The sequence below is a fragment of the Cupressus sempervirens genome, chromosome 6 (assembly GCF_028749045.1).
Source record: "Cupressus sempervirens isolate cs-2001-9-10 chromosome 6, ASM2874904v1, whole genome shotgun sequence".
NCBI lineage: Eukaryota > Viridiplantae > Streptophyta > Pinopsida > Cupressales > Cupressaceae > Cupressus > Cupressus sempervirens.
This window is the reverse complement of record NC_143123.1, coordinates 27,130,022-27,147,357: the sequence shown is the minus strand read 5'-3', so window position 1 is coordinate 27,147,357 and position 17,336 is coordinate 27,130,022.

Genomic DNA, 17,336 nt, shown 5'->3' with positions numbered 1-17,336 from the left:
ACTGACAATATAGTGTCAAAGGAGGCAGTCAACAAGTTTAAATTGACAAAGATACCCCATAGAAACCCATTCAAGGTCATTTGGTTAAACAAAGGACAACATGTCATAGTAAATGAACAAGAATGGAAAGTGTTTTCCATTTGGAAGTTCAAAGACAAAGTATTGGTCCTACCTATGGATGCATGTCACCTATTACTTGGCATACCATGAAAATTTGATAGACATGCCATGTGATACATGGTGAAGTAAATAATTCTTATTTTTTCAAGAAGGATAATGTGATTTTTAAGATACAATTATTGATAGAGGATGGAGAGATGAAGTCATCAGGTCCCATGTTTTGATGGTCAGTGAAAAGGAGTTTGTAGAAACCTTGGAGAAAGATGAGGGAGTAGGATTTGCACTTATATTGAAGCCAAAAGAAGAAAGTGTAGACAAGGTAGAAAAGAAGGCAGAATTACCAAAGGAAGTACATGTACAGTAAGTGATGGAAAATCATCAACCCTACCCCCTAAGAGAGATATTAGTCATCAAATTGATTTTATCCTAGGAGCTACCTTTCCTAACAAAGAAGCCTATAAGATGACCTATCAACAAAATGAGGAAATTTCCAAACAAATACAATAACTCCTAAGCCAAGGGATCATTAGGAAAAGCATTAGCTGTTGTGTTGCTCCCAGTGTCTTGGCACCCAAAAAGGGAGAAACTTGGAGGCTATGTACTAACTCAAGAGCTATGAATAGGATAACCATTAGGTATAGGCTCCCTATCTGAGGATAGAAGACTTAATGGACAATCTAGGAGAAGCCAAATACTTTACTAATATTGACCTAAAGACTACATACCACCAATTAGGATCAATGAGGGAGATGAATGGAAGACAACCTTCAAAATCACATAAGGTCTATATGAATGGCCTATAATGCCATTTGGAATATATAATGCCCCATATACATTCATGAGGCTCATGAATGAAGTCTTAAAAGACTACATAGGAAAATTCATAATAATGTGTCTAGATGATATACTCATATTTAGCAAGACTAAAGAGGAACATCTTAGGCATCTGTAGATTATTTTCAAGAAGCTACATGAGGAGAAGTTAATGATAAACTTGGAGAAGTGTGATTTTATGAAGACAAAGCTGGTGTACCTTGGGTTTGTGTTATCCCAAGGCAATCTAAAGATGGATCCAAGAAAAGTGGAATCCATTCTCATTGGCCTACCCCAAGAACTGCAACAGAGGTAAGCTTTCATGGTTTAGCCCAATATTATAGGAAGTTCATTAAGTAGTTCAATGCTCTTTGTGCTCCTATACTTGATACTATAAAAGGATGGGTGAAGAATATGTTTGTTTGGAATGAGAAAGCTAACCATTGATTTGAGTTGTTGAAGAAGAAGATTGCCACTCAACCAATCTTGGTTTTACCAAGCTTTGAGAAGTTGTTCATAGTTGAGTGTGATGCTAGCAATGTGGCTATTGGTGTTGTTTTAATTCAAGAGGGAAAACTAGTCGCTTTTCATAGTGAAAAGTTAAGTGATGCTAAGAATAAGTACTCTTCTTATGACCTAGAGATATATGCTTTGGTCCAAGTGCTAAGGAAATGGAGGCACTACTTGCTTCCAAAGGAATTTGTGGTGTTTTCAAACAATCAGGCACTGAGTTTCTTAAACTCACAAGAAAAGCTCAGTTATAAACATATGAAATGGGTGGAGTATCTACAGGCATACACTTGTAACATTAAACATAAGAAGGGACTGCAAAATAAGGTAGTAGATGCCTTAAGTAGAAGAGCCCTGACTATACAAGAGATACACCTACAGAGCATGGGTATTGAAAAATTTAAAGACCTATATGTAGAGGATGAAGAATTTGTAGAGATATGCAAGGAATGTAAAGAACACGAGAATCATTTTCATGGTGAGTTTTCTAACTATACTTTACAATGTGATCTATTGTTTAAAGGAAGTCAACTATGTGTCTTTAGAGGGTCAATTAGGGAAAATATGATTCTAGATAAGAAAAATGGTGCACTTAGTGGGCATTTTGGAGTCAATAAGACTCAAGAGTTAGTGTAAAGGTTTTACTTTTGGCCTAAGATGAATTTGGACATTAGGAAGTATGTAGAGAGTTGTGTAGTGTGCAAAAAGGCAAAGGGGACATCTTCCAATGTAGGCCTTTACCAACCTCTTCCCATTCCAAGTCGACCATGGGAATGTTTGAGCATGAAATTTGTTATAGGTTTGCAAAGGACAAAGCAAGGATTGGACAATATATATTTCATAGTTGACAGATTCAACAAAATGACCCACTTTGTTCCTTGCAAGATAGTTCATGATTCTTTCCATATAGTACATTTTTTCTTCAAGGAAGTAGTGAGGATACATGGGCCACCTCTAAGTATAGTCTCAGACAAAGACACTAAATTCATGAGTCACTTTTGGAAAACATTATGGCACAAATTGGGAACTAATATATCTTTTGGGTCTGCATATCACCCATAGATAGATGACCAAATAGAGGTGGTCAATAGAAGCCTTGGAAATCTATTGAGATGTCTAAAAAAGGAGTATGGTCAAGATTGGGACCAACTCCTAAGACATGCAGAATATGCCTACAATGATACTATGAACGGGACTACTGGCAAAAGTCCCTTTGAAATAGTTAATGGCCTACACTCTAGAGGCATATTTGTGCTTGTTGAACTAAAGGATGGAGCCACTTGGGTAGTGGCTATGCTCAAGGCTTTGAACATTCCATGAAAGAGGTGCATGAAACAGTGAGAAGAACTATGTAAGAGAATGTAACAGAGATCAAGCAAAAGGTGGATGAAAGGAAGAAAGATGTACAGTTCCAAGTAGGAGATTTGGTCATGGTTCATCTAAACAAGGCTATAATATATAAGGGAGTACCACACAAGTTGTAGATGAGAAGATTAGCTCCATGTACTATTCTGGCCAAATATGGAAACAATGGAAACAAGGTTGAGCTCCTTGAAGATATTGGTTTGTCTCTAATCTTCAGTGTTGCAGATTTGATTCTTTACAAGGGTCCTACACCAAATCCATATTAGAGTCTTACAAAGGTCATAAAGGAGGTGGTAGAGCTGAATCTAAACCCTACACCACCTAGGAAGGTAGAAACGATACTTGACTCCAGGGCCTACAAGAAGACCAGGCAGAGAACTTACTATGAGCATCTAGTAAATTGGCACAGACAAGAAGATGTAGAGACCACTTGGATCAAGGAAATTGAATTCAAGAAGTTGGGAGTAGATTCCAACTTACTCAATCCAATGATGGATTGAAATCATTTGGGGAGGATGGTGCAGGAGCACATAGGCTTATTCCCCAAATTTGTTCAATTTTGGCTTGTATTGACCTTAGCAAAGTTATGATGTTGTTTTGACCTTAGAAGGTCTTTCTTATGTGTTGTTGGGTGGATTAGACAAAGATCAATCCAACCTAGTTGATTGTTGCTTTAAATGTTGTTAGTGCTAGATTAGGCATAAAGTGGGAAATATAGATCTAAAAGCCTTTAAGGCTTGGGAAAGAGTAGAAGTATACCTAAATTAGTTCCCAGGATGTTTCTACACCATTCTAGGTTGATTAGAGACCCTTAGCATGAATTTAGGAAAAAGATGTAAAAGTTGTCACAATGTTGATTGACAACATTTTGCAATTTTTGCAATTTGCATGACAATAAACAACAAGATTAGATTCTCTTCGAGGAATCATTATGGGTAGTTTACATAATGGCCTAAAATCAAGGTTAGGACATATTTAATCTTCTAGGATCCCATTTCCTGAGGTAGTGTGTGATGCAGTGGAGTTTTTTGTGTGGATAGAACCGAGAACTCTGTTTTGGTGTGACAGTCATCTTGCATTGAGAGTAAATGTGTTCTTATGGATCAACTTGTCTAAGTTAGTGTTGGAATTTGTGTAGACTCAATAATTTTCTATTCAATAGTCAATCGATTTGAGTTCATTAGAGTAGGTTTAGAAATTGTTTTGTAAATAGCTAGATTGTTGGGGTAGTAGTTGGCAGTTTTTAGTTTTATGGCTCTTTCATAGTTCTCTATCATACAAATCATTATGCTTCAAAGTAATATGTTAGGGAATCCATTGGAGGTTATGTGTGTGAACGGAGGATCTCTAAAATAAAGTTTAACTATTTTTAACCTCATGCCCTAGGCAAGATCAGCAAGCCCGACTAGGTTTATGACAGTGCAAAATCAATGTGTTTGTGTAGGGGAAAGAGTGAGGGCATTGAACCAAGTATGGGTTTGGAATCCCAGAGGTCCTACAGACACCCAGGAGTGAGATTGGGACTTTTCCAGTCCATTACATTATATTTCCAAGTAGAAATCAAACATCGACACTATTTTAGCCCATTTAGCCCCTTTAGCCCTACATTTTAGGAACCCACTGTATGGATGACTTAGGGACTTCAGACCACCAAAATATTTAAGGTATTTGAAAAGGGTTTCCAAATATCTAGTTTATTTGTGGGATTATTTGGAGGTTTTGATAAAGAATAGGGAGAAACCCATTGACTAGGGCTAATTTTCCAATTAGGCCTATTAGGCCAAAACAAAAGAAAATCCTAAACTCGATAGGAAAACCCTAGATTCCCTATTCAAATGGAGTTTTTTGGGAGCCAAGTAAGTGTTTTAGTGATGGATACACCCCCTACATCATTGGTGAAGATCATTTGATGAAATTTGCACCCTAATAATAGTTATCCCTCAAGGTGAAGCACAAAAGAACTCACTCATAGAGTTAAGTTAGGGAAGTCTTAGGAAAAGTTTGTCAAGAATTGTCATGCCCTAGAAGTGAGCTTAGGGTCTAGAGGGGACTAGGTTTAGAATAGCCTACTCAGCAATTGTGTAAGCACATGTTGGGGAGATTCTATCAATGATTGTTAAGACAACTTTGTTAAGAGATTTCTTCACTACTACAATTCTTAGATAGTAACAATGATTGACCTGATTGTTAAGGCAACTAACTTTGCAAATTTAAATCATTGTTCAAGTTTAAAATGTTGATCCTTTTTTATTAGAATATTCTTTGCAGCTTGGTCTTCTAACTCAGATGCTCTATCCTTAATCAGATATCCTTCTCATTTAACTTCTTTTACATTGTTCCCAATTGCTTGGTTCAATCCACAACTTTACCTTGCATATATATGATATTCAATCTCAAGTCAGCTTAAAAACCCTTCCATACACACATTTAACATCCATTTGGTCTACTTGTATTAACCAATTAATTAACAAAAGTAATCTACAGACATCGACTAACACTAGACTGATCACTCAGTTAATACAGAATTGCTTCGATGACTAACCAAGCTTGGTTAATACTAACTTCTTTGTTGATCGACCAAGCTCAGTTAACACTGACTTTTGATCAACTAATAATTTAATCTCCTTTAGAACTCGACTAAGCTCAACTTATACTATGCTTGGTTAAAGCTTGACATTTGTGTAACATCAATGACAATAAACAATTGAATAATTATTTTCAACACCATCACCATTCTAATAAAATTTCATTCCACTCTATCATATGCTTTCTCATAATCAATTAGGAACATGGTAGAGTTTTGCACTAAGCATTTGGCTCAATCCATGGCTTCCCAACAAGTGATTAGATTTTCTAGTATATACCTTTCTTTGAAAATTCTTGTTGGAGCATGACTGATAATCTTGGGTAATATATCTTTAATTCTAAGGGCTGGAATCTTGGCCAAAATTTTATAGGAGACATTCAATAGAGCTATTGGCCTTCAGTTTTTAATCAGTGCTCTATCACCATCTTTAGGTATAAGCTTGATAATACCTTTATTGACTTCTGGTCCCAATGACCCTTCCCACAAGGCTTGCTCATACATCCATAATAGATCTTGTCAAATCCATTCAATGCATTCTTTATATAATTCTACTAGGATGTCACCCGGTCTTGGGGCTTTGTCATTTCTCATCTGCATAATTGCATTAGTTATCTCTTCTTTTTGAAGGATTTAAGCAATACAAATCCATAAAACCCATAAAACACCTGCATGCAAGAACCTATCACAGAGTAGAAAAGACAAAGAAGAGGCAAGGGTTTGGCTTTGAGAATATGAAAATTATATTATCATATTGAAAGAATGGGAGATATTTACAAATAATCAATCCTTATAGGAGAGCGAAAAACCTAAAAGGGAAACCTTAAGAGGTAAATGACAATTAATAATTACTAATTAATTATTAAATGGAAATGTAAGTGCATAAAGAGAAGTCTTAAGAAGGGAGTAAAGGTAATTTAATAAATGAAATGAAATTAACGATTTACTCTAACCACCACCGCCCCCCCGAAAAATAAAAAAAGATGAGCAAGAATGCATGAAAAAGAAAAGAAACTATAATGCTAAAAGCAAACTCGGGTCATAGCAACAAGACCTGATGAAGTACCCAATCATAGCTAAATATTTATGAAATAGAGAAATAGGAAAAACCACGTGGGAAAAACCCTACTCCAAAAAGAGATAGCAAGAAAAGAAGGAAGGAAGGAAGGAATCATCACTGAGACCCCCCAAGGACAATTTCCTTCACCCCAAGCATAAAATACAACTAAAGATACTATGGGGATGCAAAAGGTTTAGTGAAGATGCCTGAAACTTGCTTAGCAGTGGAAATGTACTTCATGCTTAAAGAGCCATCCTGAATGAGATGCCTAATGAAGTGCATGTGAAGCTCAATGTGCTTGATTCTCTGATGCTTAACTAGGTTGCAAGAAATGTGTATAGCACTCTAATTGTCACACCAACTTGAGAGGTGGGACTATCAAGAGGAAACCAAACTCTGTCATCAACTGTTGAAGCCATAAACCTCTTGACTAGCTAGCACAACTACCTTGTACTCTACCTTTGTAGTTAATAATGCATGAGCATGCTTCTTCGTGAAAGACCATGTGATAGGACCATAATCAAGAGAAAAAAAAAAAATCAAAAGTAGACTTATGATCATCAATATCACCAGCCCCATCTAAGTCTGTGTAACCAACAATGTGAGGATCGCCTAATGCGTAGTGAATGCCATAACATGTAGTACCCTAAATTTACCTCAAGATACATTTGGAAGCTTGCAATGACTCTCATGTGGATCATGTCAGTATCGAGAGACAAGTTCAACAATAAAGGAAATATCAGGACGTGTATGTGTCAAGTACAACAAACTGCCCATATGTGTCAGGTGCAACAAACTACCCACAAGTTGTCTGTATAAAGTGGAATCCACTGTAGGAGTAGGGTAAGTGGTAGATAAAACTAAACCCAAATGAAAAGGTGTGGGAGCAGGCTTATAATCAAGCATGTTGAATCTATGAAGCATATCAAGAGCATACTTCTGCTGGAGTATGGCTATCCCATCTGAAGACTGAACAACCTATAGGACCAAAAAATTGTGCAAAAGTCCAAGGTCTATCATCTCAATTTGCTCTCTCAAAGCTCACTGAACCCTCTATATAATGAAGGATGAGCTACCTGTAATGATGAGATCATTTACATAAAGCATAAGTATCAATAAGTCAACCCCATGACGCTGAATGTAAATTGTAGGATCAAAATGACACCGAGTGAACTATGAATCAAGCAAGAAGGAATCCATCTTCTCATACCAAGCTTGAGGGGCTTGTTTGAGACCATATAAAAAAAACCTTCAAAGCTTGCATACCAATGAAGATTCCTACACAAAACCATGAGGCTTCTCCATATAGATCTCTTCATGAAGGTTTCCATGCAAAAAGACACTCTTCACGTCCATCTGAAAAAATATCCATCCCTATTAAGTTGCAAGAGAGAGTACAAGGAAAATATATTTCATCTTGGCAGCAAGAGCAAAAGTTTCAGAGTGATCAATACCCTCAACCTGTTAGAAACCCTTTGTAATAAGATGTGCCTTATACCTGTCAATATAACCATCTACAACATACTTGGTACGATACACCCACCGGCACTAAACCAACTTTCTTCCTTTCAGAAGAGGACAAAGATCCCATGTGTGGTTCTTCATAAAAAAAGCGTACTCCTTATCCATAGAGCTATCCCACTCTAAGTGTCTTGTCACATATGAAAAAAACTATGGATCATCTAAAATGACATGACTCAATAGTCTAATACTAAAAGTCTGAGTGCAAGTTCATCAAAAATCTGTAGGATCACTTGCCATAGGTCCTGCTGCATCAACAATATCACGAGCCCACTTGGGCACTTGTTGAACAATTGGTGGAGGCGGTGAAGGGGGATCAATATCAAGATCTTCCTCAAAGGATGCATAGTCCTATGGAGGAGTAGAGGAAGTATTGGGTAGTGAGGGAGTTGGTGATGGAGGCTCCATCTGAGGCTAAGGATCATCAAATTGAACATCTTGCAAAAATAATACATCTTTGGAATCAGGATCAAACAACCTGTGCACCTTCACATGCTCACAGTAGCCAAAAAAGATGAGTTGTCGACGACTCCTCTCCATGGCTTTCCACTGAGCATCTAGAACAAATGCCCAAGCCTCACTACCAAAAAATCTGAAATGTAAAAATATCAGGCTTAACATGAGTCCAAGCCTCCTCAGGAGTCAAATGTCACAATGCCTTGTAAGGCATCCAATTCTGAATATAGTTAGCACAATTGATACCCTCAACCCAAAATGAAGAAATCATAGTGCAAGACTATATCATACAATTGGCCATCTCCTGTAATGTCCTATACATGCACTTTGCAACCCCATTCTACTGAGGGGTATGAGGAACTATGAATTGATGTTGTAAATCATGCTTAGTGCAAAAATATTTGAAAGACTAATTCACATATTCCCTGCCATTGTCAGTATGAATATGCCTGACAGAAAGACCATATCGCTTCTCCACAAAGGTCTTAAAGATTCAAAATAAATCAAAGACATCAAACTTGTACTCCAAAAAGTACAACCATGTATGTCTAAAGAAGTCATCTATGAATGTAAGAACATATCAAGCACCTAAAAAGAATAGAGTGGGAAATGACATAAGATCACTATGTATCAACTCCAATGGTGCCTTAGCACATGTACTTCAAAAAGTACAACCATGTGCATCTAGAGAAGTCATCTGTGAAGTTAAGAACATATCAAGCAATTGAAAAGAATGGCATGGGGAATGACATAAGATCACTATGTATCAACTCTAATGGCGCCTTAGCACATGTGGATCTACCTAATGAAAATGGATCTCTGTGATATTTTCCAAGTACACAACCTTGACAAACAGTGTCAGTACAAGAGATCTAAGGTAGCTCAATCACCAACTCCTGTGTACTCATATGTTGTAGATATATGTAGTTGACATGGTCAAAATGCTCATGCCAAAGTTTGCTCATTGTGTCTACATGAGAAATAAGAGAAACATGTATAGAATCAGAGCTCTCAAATCCATCAAACTGATATAAGGGAGATTGAAGGTCAACACTTCTAGTAGAAACAACCAAGTTAGGATCATGGAGGCCTCAAATAACCACATCATGTGGTGAGAACTCAACTATCTTACCAAAGCCATAATGACAAATCTGAAAGATAGACAAGAAGTTTGTAGAAATGGTCGGAACCAAGAGAACATCCTATAGTGAACCACCCTCTAAAGAGATAGTTTTTGAACCTAAAATTGAAAGTTGTGTGGAGTCACCAACTATAATCTGTGTAATAACACTCTAAGCAAGTGAGGTAACTAAATTAAGTGAGTGTGTCATATGGTGGGAAGCAACTGAATCAAGAATCCAAGTAGTTGTAGAAGACAATGCTCATGTAGAAAGAGCATACCCTTTCCTTGAAGGAGGAGATGGTGGCTTTGGAGAAAGCAATACTATGTTGTTGCACATGGCCTCCTCTAAAGCCTCGAGACATTTCCAACACTTGGAAATTGGATGTCCTTCCTTGCACAAAAATTGCAAGGATCACCTTTATACTTCTTAGTCTTAGAGGAAGACTCACCAAACTTAGAATATTTACCCTTCAGAGTGGATTTCTAAGCATCTAATTTAGGAGTAGGCTTGGAGGAACTCTCATTGCTTGCTAAATTTGTCTTGGGCTTCAACTTCCTTATAGATGTATGAGCAACCAATGCCTATCTCTTTGAACCTGTGATAGTATCCAACTATGTAAGCTTGGACTACTCTCTAGTCAATTGATCACAAAAATCCTCAAAAGTGGGCATGGGAAATCTGGGACCCAAAGCATCCATAGTGGAATTGAAGGTATAAAAGAAAATATGATAGTTTCCTTGAAGCTTTGATAGAATCAGATAGATGCACTCCTTATCTATCTTCTCTTTCCCTCATCCCCATAACAAAGTTCTCTACTATTTGAACCTCATGAGAAAGTCCTCAATAGAGGGAAAAGCATCAGGTATAAGAGAAGTAAGCTCTACCTCAATCTGAAGTGCTCTAAACTTGTTGATGGTACCAAAAAAGTCCTTGAACTTGTCTCACATATCTTGAGGAGTGGAACACTCATCAAGATGAAACTGTAAGTTGTTTGAAACACTTAAAGAAAATAGACCCATGGCTTCATCCATCTTATTCATGTACTACAAAGTTTGATATTGACTCTGAAATACTGGATGCATTATATCTAAACAAGACCACAAACCCTTTGAATAGAGAAGCCATTGCATAGAAGATTTCCATGTGTGATAGATATGTGGGTTTAGAAGTATTAGACAAGAAGAGGTCTCTGCCATTTTTTTAAGAAAGTGTTTTAATTTTTTTTGATATAATGATATTGCAACATAAAATAATAATAAAACACCCCCACAGTGAAAAAAACCAAACCCCAACTTGCAGAAGGAGTGCATAAACAAGAATAGAGAAAAATGCTTTAGTTGAGTATCACAAATACCTTGTAAAAAATATTGTTGAAATAATAGAGAATTTGGAAACCACTTGAGAAGAGCTTTCTGGCACTTCTTTCAGATAAAAAATGGAACTAAAACAAGCAAGTTACGCCCCTTGAAAGATAGAAGGCATCATTTGACTTTGAGGGAAAAAATAGGTACTAAATTGGAAAAAAATCCAAAAAATACCTTCAACATAATGTGTGTCTTTGAATTAGCTTTTCGACGCTTCTTTTGGATCCAAAAAACACCTTTGTATGCTCAAGTTAAAGCGACAAAAACCAATAGGGCCTCCATAGCAAAGAAAATTGCCAAAAAAATCTTTAAAAAAATTGAATGGAAGTTGGGCGGTGTGCGGGCGACGCGTTGGTGGTGAACGCTAGTGGCGGTGGTGCAGGGGCAACCAGGCACTATTGGCTAATGGTGGTTAACAGTGATCGTCAGCAGTTAACTATAGTCCACCGACGGTTTGTAAACTGTGACAGTATTTTTAATACCATCACAGGTTAAAAAACATATTTTTAAAAAATTACAATTTTTTATTTTTTCTACCTCGGAGTGCGTGTTAGAGGCTATACGACCCTAATATGCAATTTTTTTTGCCTCCCCTATCAACGTTGTCCAAAATCAACAAATTCAATATGAAAATAAGGGTTTTGACATCTTCTGAAGCCATTTGTGAGGTTTGTTTGGCCTCAAAGTACCTTGAAAATTAGAGACCCCCTATTTTCATAGAAAATACTTGAAAATAGCTAGATCCGTTCTCTCAAACTCTTGTTCTTATTTTTCTCTAAATAAGAACAAGCTACAATAGGTCAAGCTTTGATACCATGAAGGATTTGAGAGATACAAATCCACAAAACTCAAAGAACACTTGCATGCAAGAACCTGTCACATAGAAGAAAAGACAAAGAAGAGGCAAGGGTTTGGCTCTGAGAATATGCAAATTATATTATCAGATTGAAAGAATGAGAGATATTTACAAATGATCAATCCTTATAGAAGGAGATTGAAAAACCTAAAAGGAAAACCCTAAGAGGTAAATGACATTTAATAATTACTACTTAATTATTAAATGGAAATACAAGTGCATAAAGGGAAATCTTAAGAAGGGAGTAAAGGTAATTTAATAAATTAAAATAAATTAACGCTTTATTCTAAGACTTTTGATATAGGAAGGCTTAGCATAATTTTGTCTTCATCCTTAACTTTTTCAAGGATGATCTTGCTTATCCTAGTTCTCTCTTCTTCCATACTTTCCCCATCATCTTTAGTAGTAAGTAACTGGACATATTAATTTGCAAATGCCTTGAGGATATCTTCTTGAGTTAAATTGGTAGAGTAGTCCTCCATGATCATATCAATCCTATCCCTTGGTTCGTTATATTTCAATAGTTGAAAGAAGAATTTGGACCCTTTGTCTCCATGTTCCAACCAATTCATCCCAACTCGATCTTTGGCACCTTGGACTTTATAGTTATGAAAATTATAGAGTGAGTCTTTGGCATTCACTGGGGTGTCTAGAGTGATTGGGTTATAAGGATATTTTTGAAGGATACTTTCTACCTCCACTAGTTTTTCATGCAATGAGTTCTCAGTTCTCTTGGCATATTTTTCTCTTTTCTTACCTATTGTCTAAAATAGTTTCCTCCAATTGTCAACCATGGTGATTAATCTATTGGTGGTAGCTTTGTGTCTAACCATATGTATATTATACTACCCGATGAAGAAAGCGACAATGTTAACTTCATTATTCTTGAGTAGTGAGGTGTTAAGATCAAAGCTCAAGTTTTTGGAGCTAGACTCTCCAGGATGTTTGATCAGAAGTATGGAAGCAATCATAGGGTGCCGATCAAACAAAGTGAAGGGGTGGACATGAGTGCAATCACCATCAGAGTTTTGGATGAAGGAGAAGGTATCCTTGCTAACATAAACCATGTCTAGCCTACTATAGATTCTTCTAAATCCTTTATGAAAGTTAGTCCATGTAAACCATAAACCATTATGTTCACTACTATTCCTAGTTAGGGGGGTCAAAGAGTTTGAATTTATTGACAAACCTATTCTAGAAGATCTTTTCCCCATTCTTCCATTCAAATTTCTTCCCACCTGACTTGTCTTGTTGTCCCTCTACCATGTTAAAGTCTCCACCCATGATCCAAGGGATCTCTTTTAGTTGATAACACCAATTCCACATATTGGCTCTGTTAACCAATTCATTTGGGGCATAAATAGAACATATTCCAATTTATTTTTCATGAATGTTGATAAAGATCCATACAATCCCATTACAAGGGGATATATCCCAATCAACAACATGCTTAGACCATATGGGGCTAACCAAGATGGAAGCCCCACCCCTACCTTTAGGATGGTTTGTAAAGTATTGTTTGACATATCCTTCCATATGTATTTCAGAGCAACATCAAGTTAAAATCTAGAGACTTTGATTTCTTGGAGTAATAGGAAGTCAATATCATAATGAGCTCTGAGGACCCTCTTAATAATGTATTTTCTGTCTGGAGTCTCTAGTCCTTTGATGTTCCAAGATATAAATTTAGTATTCATTAGGAAATAGGCTTAGATTTAGAGGCTAATTTAGAATCAATACTCTTGAAAAAGCTAGGGAGTTTACATTTATGAATTTTGTAAGGTTTAGAAGTTGCAATGGAGTTGGAAGGTCTACCTCTCTTCTTAGATGATCCCTACTTTGCTTCCAATTTAGAAGTAGACTCCTTGAACTAGTCCTCACTACTATCAGTGGAACCTCTCCTAGGCTTCCTGATCTTCTTCTTGGCTTTAAAATATTAGGTCTATCTCCATCTTCTCTACCCTCCCAAGTTCGAGTGTCACTTATCCCATCATTATCCATCCTGTCAACTAATTTACCTTCCTCTATTTCTAGTACTTGAATAAAAAAGGCTAGCTTCCTTGGGGGAGGATGATCTCCTTGGATGAGGGAGATACTACCCTCAGAGGAGGCTAGGATAACAACTATCTCAAAGTTATTCAATTTATCTTCCACATCAAACAAGTTTCTAATTGCTTCAAGACTCCTAGAAGTTTCTTCATAAGAGATCTTGGGAGGGAGATATTCTCCATCCACTTCCATCCCATTGATTTCAATAGGTTTTTTCGAAGGAGGGGGACAAGGGTTACCAACTAAGATAACTTCCACCTCAATAAGGGAGGGAAGAATGAGAGGAGCTGGCTCTCTACTTCTGAATTTATGACCTGATCTTTTCTTAATCTTCTCTAGCATAATTTTTTGTGCATTCATGGTTCGATGCTTGGAAGCATAATTAGATAAGCCCAGCGTAGAGGTGTTTGGTATAAAAATCTCAATACCCAGAGGGCTATCTTTGGGTAGTGTGGAGGGATCCTCATTTCGGGCTTTAAAAGCCGCACACAATGAGTCAAGCTATATAGAGAGGTTATCAAAAATATGGGCATGGTTAAAATTAAGAGAGGGCAGAGGCACCCTCCTTGATTTACTACCTGCATTAGTCTTTTGGGAAGGCTTATGGGATTGCCCTTGACTCTTAAGGATAGGGCAATTTTTCCTGATATGGCCTTCCTTCCTATAGAGAAAATATGCATTAATTCCTCCAAGGAAGGTAATAGGGTAGGAATACCTCTAACTATAAATGTCAAAGACCACATCCTTAGGGAAGTCCTTTTTGAGATCAATAGCAATTAGAATTCTGACATCGAAATGGGGAATCAGAGAGGATGACTTATAAAACCTGATAACTTTTCCAAGGGGTTCTAGAGCCCGAGGAATAAGATTCCACAAAAAGAGTGGGGGGGATATCCCACAGAGATCCAACGAGGGCTGGACAATGCTAAAACCTCAACTGTGACAACCTCTGGTGACTAGGGAATAACCTTAAAGGTTGAGAAATCAATTCTCCAAAATTGTTTTTCAACGACATATTTTTGGGGATTTGGGTTATCGAAAAACATAAGAAAGAGCCCTTTATGAACCATGCAAAGATATGAACAAAGAAAACCTATTTTTTTGCTCCAATCATTATGGAGCTAGTCATTAAGGAATGCTCTCGAGGGCAGTTTGTTAGGGTCTTCTGCAACAAGGAAAATGACAAAATTTTGCAGTTTAAAAACCTCTTCTTTAATAATATATTGCATTTGCAAATTAGGATTGAGAACACAAGAATAGGAAGACGGGTTCTTACCTGCATCTCGCAATTTCCCTTCTCCATTGCAATCTCCTTTCCTTTTCTCAAATTTGGCTCCATCAGGGATGCCTAGATCATTCCTCAAGGCTTGCACAAAGGATTTGCCTGCTAAACCTGAGTTTGTAACCATTCGCACTAGAGAAGTAGCAATTTTTTGGAGGCAAAAGATGGTTGATTGAAACCAGGAGTTTTGGAAGTCATCGTAATAACCTTTCCACCACCTTAATTTCCTCAGGGCTTGTACACTTGGTGGGTGACGTACCACCAAGTTGCAGAGCCTGACCTCCTTTCCTTCCCTTGAGAAAGTTCACTGCCTTATAATTTTTGTGGATATAAGAAATAATTATTTAATTAATTTGAACAAATGCATTAAATTCCTTCAAATATTAACATATAACATGAAACCATGTGAACAATATTTTTAGTCAGGTAGAAGGGTTGAATAGGGCTAGTTAAAAAAAATTGGAGTTTGAATTTTAAATTAGAAAGGGACAAGTTCGTGACGAGGAAGTTACCTTTACATTTGAAGACTTATCCTAAAATGGAACAATAGTTACATTTGGTTGACAAATAAGTAGATAGAAGTATATTCATAGATAAGCATGCTAATCATGATAATGTGATGAATGTATAGGTGTACATGTTTAAAAAGGTAAATTACCACTAAATGTAAAAAATAAATGTGTATGTACAAATAGATAAAGAGGTTAGGAGAATGCGTCTAACTTTACACACTATTATATTCTTGATCATACACAAATACAAAATAAACATAAAAGTAAATAAATAATGACTTTAAATACATTCAATTCCTATAATTCACAACATTAGATCTTGTATGTTTCCAGATTTAATTTGTGTAAAATTCTTAAATCATTTTTTTGTATTATACTCTATGATCAATTTTCAAGGTGTAGTGAGCAAGAGGAGAAATAAAATGTTGAATGATAGACAACCTTGACTAACTAAAGGGAGAAAGCTGACATAGGAACCAAGATGACCTAAGGGAAAGAAAAATAACTTAAAGATTATAAAACATTACCATTATCTCCTATGTTTAGGTTTTCAATTTGTTAATTTTTATTACTCTTCCATTTTTGCATATTTATTTCATATTGTTAAATTTGTTATTTCTCTTATCCACAATGTTTAAAGATCGTAACTATTCTTCTTCCCCTTAAATTCTTTTGGGTCCTCTTGGTTCCCATGACACCTCTCCCTTCATCTATCTAACCAAGGTGATCTATTATTCACCATTTCATTGATCTTCTCTTACTCAATGCACTCTAAGATATGATTTGAAATATTAATATTAAAAAAAAAAAAAAATCTCACACCACAATATATTATTTCTTTAAAAAAAAGTCCACAGGCTCTTAGTCTATTGGTTGAAGTTGAATGGTTTTTTATGAACCTACCAAAGATCACTACTTGTTGAATGTAAGGCTCCAACATCATGAGAAATAAGATTGAGAATGTTCTTAATCAATTTTGACAAAATCGATACCTCAATTGTTAGCTCTTAACAATTTTTTTTTTTTGACAAAATAAATACCCTAATCCTTGAAGTTTAGAATGTAATACTCTTACTCCCATACCAAATAACTTAAGGGCCCGTTTGGTGAGCGAAATAGGAATATGTATTCCAAAAATTTGAATTCCTTGTTTGGATGCACCAAAACAGAATTGGAATATGAAGTAAAATAGGAATACGTATTCCAATTTTGACCCAAAAATGGGGTTTTGCAATTCCACCCAAATAGGTGTTATTGGAATACGTATTCCTATTCCACTTTTTATTATTTTAGAAAACATAAATTCTGCGATCCGTGAATTCCCATCAAATATTGGCTGAACCAAACAGAGAACAGGAATATGTAGCCCCATTTTCTATTTCAGAATACATATTCCAATATACGTATTCCTATTCCGCTTGCGAAACGGGCCCTAAGGCCCCGTTTGGTTGTTGGAATATGAGTGGAATAGGAAAACGAAATTAGAATATGTTTTATATTTGCTGTTTGGTAAGCTCAATCGGAATTGGGAATAGGAAGACATATTCCAATTTTGCCCCTAAAATGAGCATATGTCTATGCCAAAAAATATCTGTTATTGGAATAGGCCATTTCCATTCCCATTCCGATTTTCCATTAAAAAAAAAAAATTTTTAATTTTTAAATTTTTTTTAAATTTTTTTTTTTTTTTTTTTTAACTTTTACTTTTTGAATTTTTTTT